A 9,700-nucleotide genomic window follows, 5' to 3' on the forward strand; every position below is an offset into this window, starting at 1 on the left:
GGGGGAAACCACTTTACAATCTTCATGAAGAGGATGCAATCAACATGTCAAGTTGCAAGGAAAATCATCAAAACTTGAACATCACTCATGAGCATTGATATTGTTGAGAAAGAAAATGTTCATTTGCTAACTTATTCATAAAGTGATTCTTAGAAGTTGGCTTTGGGGACTTGTTATTGGTCAAGCTTTTGTGAGTGTTAGGCAAAGGAAAATGAAGTAACGAGGGACTATGTTGCAAGTGTTTAGAGTCTCTTTAAGAGAATACCCTTGATTGAAAGATCCAGCCATAAGGCTATATCGATAGTCTTAACCAATGGAAACAAAAGCAATTTACGAGGCTCTAGCTAAAAACTTCAGTTTAGAGAGAGATGATATGGATGGAATATTTGAAGAAGCAACTAGGTAGATGACTTGCTAAAAGAAACAAAGGAAGAACACAAGTAATCGGGATGATCACCTTAAGAGGAACAACACTAAGAGAAACAATGAGAGAAGATTAGGGGAAAGAGAGAGTCAAGCTTATCGTGAGAGGATAGACCATCTAATGTGTCCACTGTGGCATAATTACCTACCATTTGAATATCCTAAAGTGAAGAAAGAGTCTATTTTGATGTTGCCACAAAATGCAATTGTGTCAAGATCTTAGATGACTTCCATATTCGTGGGGGATGTAGCCACGAAATGCAATTGTGCGTCAAGATCCTAGACGACTTCCATATTCCTACCCTTATGTAAATATCCTTATTAAGCCAATAGAGGGTTACCTTATGCTGAGGGACCACTAGTAACTTTGCATGCTCCCAATGAAGAGATACTTGATATGCCGAGGGGGGACATCAATCCAATAGCGATTTGTAGACCATGAAGCCTAAACATAACACACCAACTTAGTGATATTCTTTCCCACTATGTGGAGAAACAACTAGAAGATTATATTTCTATGAAATCTTATATCTCTTATGTTGAAGAAGGTAATCCAATATTCCCAATGGACTATGGACCTATTCTAGTGATGATGCTTGGATGTGATAGTGAGTGAGGAACAATATAGACTAGGGAGGAGATCCCTTGGCATTGTCATCAAATCAACCACTGTATTATCTTGATGTCTAAAAAAGCTGAAAACAAACAAAGATAAACTAGAGCCAACATGCCATGAATGTGGCATCACACATTTGTTCATCAATTACTCCAAGCATCAAGCAACAACTAGTAAGGCAATCGTGCCCTTTATGCCATTAAGCCTATTTGGAATTGAGTCCTTAGATGTAGACTATTGATCTATTTCACTGAACATAATGACTAGGGGTTGGACAAAGAAGACATGGGTTAGCCTCCTTTGACCTTGGAATGCATGGATTAGCCTTCTTAAACCTTGAATGTTTGGGGAGCAAGAATCATAAGCGTAGATCAAAGATATAGATTGCCAAGGCGATTCTCAAAAGCAAAAGGGACAAAATGATAACACTTCGTAAATCAATAATTGAAATAGAAATTTCCACCATTGCATCCAGAATGGAGAAGCTAAAAAATATGAAAGTGGGAGAGTACTCAAATCCCAAATGCCAACTACATTCATCAATTAAAAAAAAGATTGGGTTAAGGAGCTCAAGAGATTTTGAGAGCCAAAAGCCATGTTAGATCAAAGTGCTCAATGAATGATGAGCACTACATGTTAATCAACCCCCTTATTGCCTTTGGGAGATCTGAATCCAACCAAAACAATGAGGAGGGATTTCCCATGATTTCCCTTAATGGAAAATAGAGTTAGCAACCTTACTAAGCCAAGTTGATAAGTTCAAAGATGTGGATCTTGGAATGATGGCATCATTGGCTCAATAGATTTGTCACTATTGATTTAAATTCTATCCAGATAGAACTTGCTAATCTAGAGAACCTTCAAATCTTGGATAGAGGGGACCATTGAACCTATCCTAGTACACATTGCTTTCCAGAAACAAGCTCAACTGCTTACATTTCAAGCACATTACCTAGTAAGACACCTAGAGCTTTAAGAGAAGACCCTCTAGGAAAGGGTTGAGAGGCACTTTCTACTTCCAACGATTGCCTTGGGTGACACAACTAGGAGAGGAACCATTGATACAAGTGTTGGTGTGAGTATAGTCAATTCATTTTTGTACTCCAAGCATGGGGTACTCCCCATATATTAAGAATGTACACTTCAACCTGGCTATTCTTGATGGATCAAAGGTTAAATCTCTTGGATTCCTACAAGATTGGCCAGCCAAAATTGGAGGACTTCCATTCTTACTGAACTTTATAGTAATGGAAATGGTGGGTTATGACCTTTTGTTAGGATGACCATTGATGACAAGTCCTAGATTCATAGAGAATTGGGGTAATGGTGTAGTGTTCTTTGAGAACCACACACATGTTGTGCATGTAGATATGGAAACCTAGAAGATTTCTAAGGTTGATCTTCCTTTCATTTTTTCCATGCTCAAGGAAACACAAAGTACTCCACTAGCCATAGAACTTTGAAGAAACACATCCCATGCCCTTATGATGAGCGGTATTGTATGCATGTACTTGAAATCACTGACCTTCTTTTCTTTAAAATGGTGGAATACAAAATGGCCAAGGAGAGATTGAGTGTCAAAGAGGAGGTAGCTATTTCCAATCAAGTTGAGCATGAAGACCTATCCTTTGTGCTCATCTATATGATGCTAAGCTCGTCATCAAATGCAAAAATTCTTGGAATGCCATATGAGATTCCATGAAACAAATTTAAGCTTACAAAAGAGATTGGAGTTTCTATGGGGAAGGATTAAGCACAACCTCTTTGAGAACTTAAAGCCATTGGAAGAGCTCTCAGAAGTGCAATCTTGGACTTGCAATAGGGTGCATGAATTAAACTTCATCGATACGTGCGCTTTCTTAGTTGCCCAAGAACCTGAAAGGTTTAGAAGCATTGTTAAATATCATGAACTTGTTTGAAGATCTGTTGAATAAAGAGCGATCAAATGATGAATTAGAGGATGTCAAAGAATCCCAAAACAATTGAGTACAATATTGATGGTCAAACCATAGTATAGATCTTAGCAAATCTCACCCCAAAAATGTGATATTATTGTTGGTCCACGATGGAGTAATTGAAATGAACATTGAAAATGAGTGATTAGAATTTCTTGAGCTCTTGGACTATGAAAAAGCTAGACTAGAGCAACTAGAACTAGCCAATCTATGTTAAATAGGAGCACAAGATGCTCTAGATCAAGAAGAATCCACAAGTAAGTCTTTGGAATCAAACTCAAAGTTAGATATTAGTACAAATAATGATCCATAAGTTCCTTTGCTAGACAAAGCTAAGTGTGCTAAAAGAGATCTACCAAGTCAATTAATACTATGAAAGTAGAGGCAAACAAGGGATATAGAAGAGTCTATGTAAAAGTGACATAAGGTATTACATGAGTCCACAAAATTCAAGGAAGGAGATCTTGTTTGATGATGCTAGGATCTAAACGCTCACAAATTGGACATTAGCCAATTGCCATGGTACTTAAGGAAAACATGAAAGCCCAGTTTGTATTAACTACAACAAATTCAATGCCACAACAAAAAGAGAGAACTATCACTTCCATACTCTAAGCACATGCTTGAATGCAAGGCATGCAAGGAGGTGTATAACTATCTTGATAGATTCTCAAGCTACAATCAAGTGTAGGTCCACTCAAAACAATATGCACAAGATAGCCTTTGCCAAAGAGTGGGGAGGATTTGCTAATAGTGTGATGCCTATTGGCTTAACCTGTGCTTGTGCTATATTTCAAAGACTCATGAATACTATCTTCAAATACATATCGAGGACATTTCTTAAAGTATTTGTTGATGAACTTTGTGTCAATTCAAGCTAGGAAGAGCACCCAAACAAACTAAGGCAAGTATTTGATATATGTGCACACCTCCAAGCTATTTTATACTTGTCATTCAAGTGGAATTACACTTGGTTGTAACCTAAGGATCCATCCAATAATCATGTGCTTCTTTGCCTAACACTTGTAGCTTTTAGGACACATGGACCAAAATGGATGGTGTAGATACTAAGACTTGGCAACATTGAGAGAAGACATACATCATGGTTGACATGAGAAACCAAAGCTTTTAAAAGAAAAGAAAAATGATTATTCATAAAGAATTTTAGGCATTCTTTTTAAAACTCAGCTTTATCCTATTCAAATTTTGTCATAGGGTTTTTAATGATTTTGTGCCTTTTGAGTTAGCCTTAGATTTTTTCCCTTTGGCCTTCGTGTTTTCCCTTAATGTGTGTGAGATTTTAGTGCCATTGTAAAAGTTGTATATGGATATCTAGTGGGGTAGTGTAACTCACCATTAATTGCTTTCTCAAGTGTGCTCAAAAGTGAAGCGAGACTAAGTATGAGTGTGGTTGGTTGAGTATATGAGACGTTGAATAGGTCAAAGTTTGTTTTGGTCACTCAAAATTTTAGTGAAGAGAGACTAAGCATGAGTGTGGTTGGTTGAGTATATGAGCATTGAATAGATCAAAGTTTGATTTGGTTACCAACTTTTAGTGTTGTTCTTTATACAACTCTTCAACATATGTGAAGGTGGATAGAGTACGATTGAGCTATCAAAGGCTAGGCACTTTGCTTTGGTCCCACTCCACAAAATGACAATATCATAGAGTGTCAAGTGTAGTGAAGTAATTTTGTATTGCTAGCTATGTTGATATGTGATGCTTACTTCTATCATTATATGACATTATGGAGAACTATTCTAAAGATGGAGAACTTGAGAAGGTGAGCATATAAGAATAGCCAATAGTTTACCTTTTCAATCTTTACAATAATTGTGATGCAGAGGCATGGTTAGTGGGATAAAAGGGTGAACCCAATTCTCTTTTTTGTGAGTAACTAGAATAAATAAAAGTCTCCACCTCTCAAAACAAATATATCTTAGGTCCCATTATATATGATTTCCATTCTATAGAACCAAAGTGCAACATTTGAGTAAGAAATAGAAAATGCACATCAAATAAGAGAAGAACAAATATCTGTGTAACTCCAAAAAAATTAATACAAAAATGGCACAGTCCACCCACACATTTCCATATTGAAAGTTAGATGGGGATTTAGATAGATGATATGTGAAGAGCTCAAGGCTAATTGGAACAACTCTAATAAACAGATAGATGATGATGGCTCTAGAGGGGTCTCCCTTTGAAGGACTACAAAGGTAGTCAAGTCATCCTATCCAACCTACCATATTACGAATCTTTGCTATTGTCCACCCATGTACTTTTATAGTGAAAATCAGATGGAGATCTAGATAGATGATAGGTGAAAATCTTAAGGCTAACTGGAAGAACTTTGATCAAGAGATATGTGATGATGGCTCTAGAGAGGTCTCCCTTTTATAGACTATTAAGGTGGTCAGGTCGGCTTATCTGACCTACCATAGCTAGGGAACTCCCAAAGGCTAGATGCATAAAGGTCACTTTTTTGCTATCCAATCATATAGACCTCATTTGACATACAAGTTAGGGCTAGGTTTATCCATGGATTCTCCTCATAATGGGGGCCTTACAACTTTGAGCACCATAAATCATTGGTGGCACTTTATGAGCGTAGGTCATTGAGCATATCTAACATTCCCCTTGAATATCCACCTATAGGTGAACTACATTCTCGGCCAAACACCGAGTCTCGAAATATGACCTTGAAATAGATTCCAAAGTGTTTTGATGAAGATGTTTGCTCCATTCTCCTCTATTAGATAGTAGACAAGCTCTGTTATCCCATTCTCAATCAAATCATGTATATAGTGATCTTGGATCTCTATATATTTGGTGAATGCATGAAACACTGGATTTTTGGCAATAGCAATGCAACTATGGTTGTCACATATTAGCACTCTTGGATCTTCATCTTGTTGGGGTAAAAGGCCCTTGGGCCTGCCCGTGTATAGTGACCACCCATATTCTTTATTCATATATATATGAAAGTGCAATAAGGTTGTCATAACATTGTTGACATTGTTGACAGCACCTACATTGTGTGTGCTCTTCTCTCCCATGTCTCATGCATCGCTTTTAGCTGATATCAGAGCAGGTCCTTCGCGAGCGCTTCCCGGCCTTCCTCGGCATCTACACGAGGTATGAGAGCTTGCTTCTCACTCGGTTCTCAGCCATTCTTTGACATGAACAACAGGGTTTCATGAAGAGGCAGCCATAGCTTCCATCATTGAAGCTTGTTCTCTTCACCTCTTGCTTGGACTTGTCCTAGGCTTGTGTAGGCCTATTGTAGGCCTTCATTGGGCTCTTGCTTATCCCCTACCCACCTTGATTTGGCCCCTCAAGTACAACATCATGCTCACGTTTTATTTGTGCTTGTTTGCAAAAATGGCTCAAAAATCACTCCTTTTGTCATATCTTGGGCATTCGAAACCTGATTTAGGTAAGGCATGAGTTTAAGTTGGGGTTTTGGCACACTCCGGACGTGATAGTGATGTCGGATTTGCCAAATTCTAATGACAAAATATTCTACAACAAATTTGAAGTCTGAGACATATATTTGTATGCCTATGGCTTATGTGATGCTTCTACTAATGTCTATTGATACCGAATCACTTGTGGATGCTATGCCTCTTATGTGAGACACATTTGGAGCTGATTTAGCTCAGCCATTGACTATTTTGAACATTTAGCTCAGCCGCTGACTATTTTGAACAGTCCCAGATATGCTCAAAACAAGGCAGCCACCTGTTACTTCAATTTTATGCTTACAGGTCTTGGCATTTGATGCCCGATTATGCTCGGTTGGTGCCTATACATACAGGAATGTATGCCTATGGTTTGCCTATAGATTTGAGCTTGGATTGAGCACCGATTTGCTTAGTTTATAGAGGTTATTTGCTGCTGGAAACTTCAGGGTGAAGCTATTTATGCTACAGTTGGGTTATGCCTATTGGTCACAGGGTGCTCCCGGCTACTCGGTATGATGTCATGATGCATTTGGACTATGCCACATGTCTTGTTTATAATCCGGAATGCTTTTGAGCTGAGATTAGAGCTTGATTTGGGTTTGATTGTCACTTTTTGCAGCTGGCATTTCATCTATGACATGGTTTATGCCTAGGCTACCCAGTACGGGTTATGATGTCTTGGTGAATGCTTTGTGCTTTGGCTATGGAGGATGGCATTTGTTTGAGCTTGTCTCGACATTCATTTGAGTATTCCCTTGAGTAGTTGGACATTGAATTGGATTTTTCCATTATGACCTTGGATGCTGTACGGGATTTGATGCTCTGATTACGGATCTTGGCTATTACTTGGATGCACTTACAGGTATTGAGCAATGATCTCCTCCCTTGTTTTGGCAGTTGCCTATTGAGTTGTGATTGCTTGTTTGCATTTGATATGCGGGATACTTACTGATCAATGGACTTGGATAGTGCTTGAGATTTACAGTTATGGCCATCCTGCTTCTTTGTTGTATGGCATCTATGCTATTTGGGCTACTATTGCCCGTGTATGTCAAGGAGCAGTTGATCTTTATGGCCACCCATGTATGCATATGGTCTGCTGCTATGTATTTTACAGAGCCTCTTACCTGGATGCTTTTACATAGATATTTGGGCTTTTATTGGAGCTTGATTCTTGCAGGTCTATTTGCTACTTACCGTTCTTGGCTGGACATGTATGTTAGCACATGGTATGAGACACTGCAAAGTTATGTATACTCCTATGTTTCGAGGATGCTTATGCATTTATGGCTTCGAGGCATGTTTATGCTTTTATGGCTGCAAGCTACATTGGTTGGATATGTCATGCTTTTGTCTGCTAGACTTGTCCATGTAGGAGCTTTTGCATCCGTGGTTAATGCCTTTATGTTCTCCCCTTCTGGTTTGGATGAGTCCCCTTTGTAGTATGCTATGACGACTTCCATCTCTTCTAGTCATGTAGACAGTCCTCTTGATGAGCCTGTTCTCTCTGATGAGAGCTCCCCTGATTCTTTGAGCTCCTTGGATATATTGGACAACCCTACTCATGCTATTACAGAGCAGTTGTCCTCTTTTACAGGTTTTACAGGTTCTGTTTGCTTTCATTGTGGAAAGACAGGGCATGTGAAGCGTAAATGCTTCAAGTGGATTAGAGAGCAGAAAAAGATTGCACCGCACTAGACATGAGAGAAGAGTCAGTGATACAGTAGGTTAGATCACTGTTGATAGTGGTATGGTGCATGCAGTTACCCATGATGATGCAGCTGAACCTAGACTCCTTGCATCGTGTTACCCTGCAGATTACTTGCTTAGTGATATGACCTGTACCTTTGATTGGCTTTTAGACAGTATGGCATCTTGTTATGTTACTCCGAATAGAGCTTGGTTCTCTTCTTATAGGGAGGTTGACGGATGTATTTCTTTGGGCCTTGAGCAGGATTGTCATGTTATTGGTACAGGGGATATACACTTGGCTTTGCCAAATGGGTTTTCTCTTATGCTCCGTGATGTCTTGCATATACCTACGCTCAGTAAGAGACTGATCTCTGTTAGTCAGTTGCATGGTGCAATATATTATGTCTCTCTTGGGGATACTTCATGGAAAATCCATCGTGGTTGCTTGGTATTGGCTAGAGGTGCTAGATATGGCAGTGATTATGTAGTGCATGTCTCTCATGTGGGAGATTCTATGGTTGTAGTTATGCAGATACCACATGCATTGTTATGGCATTGTCGCCTAGGCCATATACGATGCTGAGATGGATGCTTTATGTGATATGGGCTTATTGCCTGCTCTTCCCCATGCTACTTGCCCTCATTGTACTCATGGTCCGTGCAGAGACTCTTTGGCTTATGGCGATCGTGTGATGCATGCTCCTCTAGATCTAGTCCATGTTGCAGTATATGGACCTATGCCTTCCCAGTCACTTGGTGGAGCATCGTATTTTGTGACCTTCATGGATCATGCTACCCACCGTGTTTGGGCTTACCCTTTGGTACGGATTGAGGATGCTGTTACTATGCCTAATAGGTTTATGGATTCTGTTGGTAGTAGGCCTAGATGCTTGCAGATGGATTATGAGAGTCATGCTATCTCTTCTAGCTTACGAATCTCTTGTCAGCAATATGGCATTGATTTTCTTATGCCCACGGTATTATGGGATTGCTCATGGCATGTGCCTGACTTTACAGGCAAAGGTTGCTTCTCTGCTTACCACAACTAGGTTGTCTTATGGCTTTTGGGCTGAGGCCCTTATGACGGCAGTCTACTTGGTTAATTGGATGTCTTGTTTCTCTTTGGATGTTATTACTCCGCATGAGGCATAGAGTGGCATGAGACGCTCCTATGATCACTTGAGGATGTTTGGCTGCCAGGCATTTGTCAGTATGCCACATGAGCCTGTGTCACGCAGATGCATACTCCTTGGTTATGGAGATGGTGACTTTACGGCTTATAGGTTTTGGGATTTAGATACCCAGCAGGTTCTACGCAGCCGTCATGCTGTCTTTTATGAGACGCATACACCACTCAGGCCTCTTGATGCGTGTTCAGTGCGCTTTATGGATGATTCTACAGCCGTATGTCAGTCTTCCGCTTTAGTGAGGCTGCATACTGTCTTGAGACCCCATTTGACTTGTGTCCAAGATGCTAGCCCTCTTTCGATGATTGACCTTGGAGAGTGTGTATGCTGTTCGCTGTCTTTTATGCATTGCGTCACTC

The sequence above is a fragment of the Lygodium microphyllum genome, chromosome 30 (assembly GCF_053477565.2).
Source record: "Lygodium microphyllum isolate KBCC chromosome 30, Lygodium_microphyllum_v1.1.10, whole genome shotgun sequence".
Lineage (NCBI taxonomy): Eukaryota > Viridiplantae > Streptophyta > Polypodiopsida > Schizaeales > Lygodiaceae > Lygodium > Lygodium microphyllum.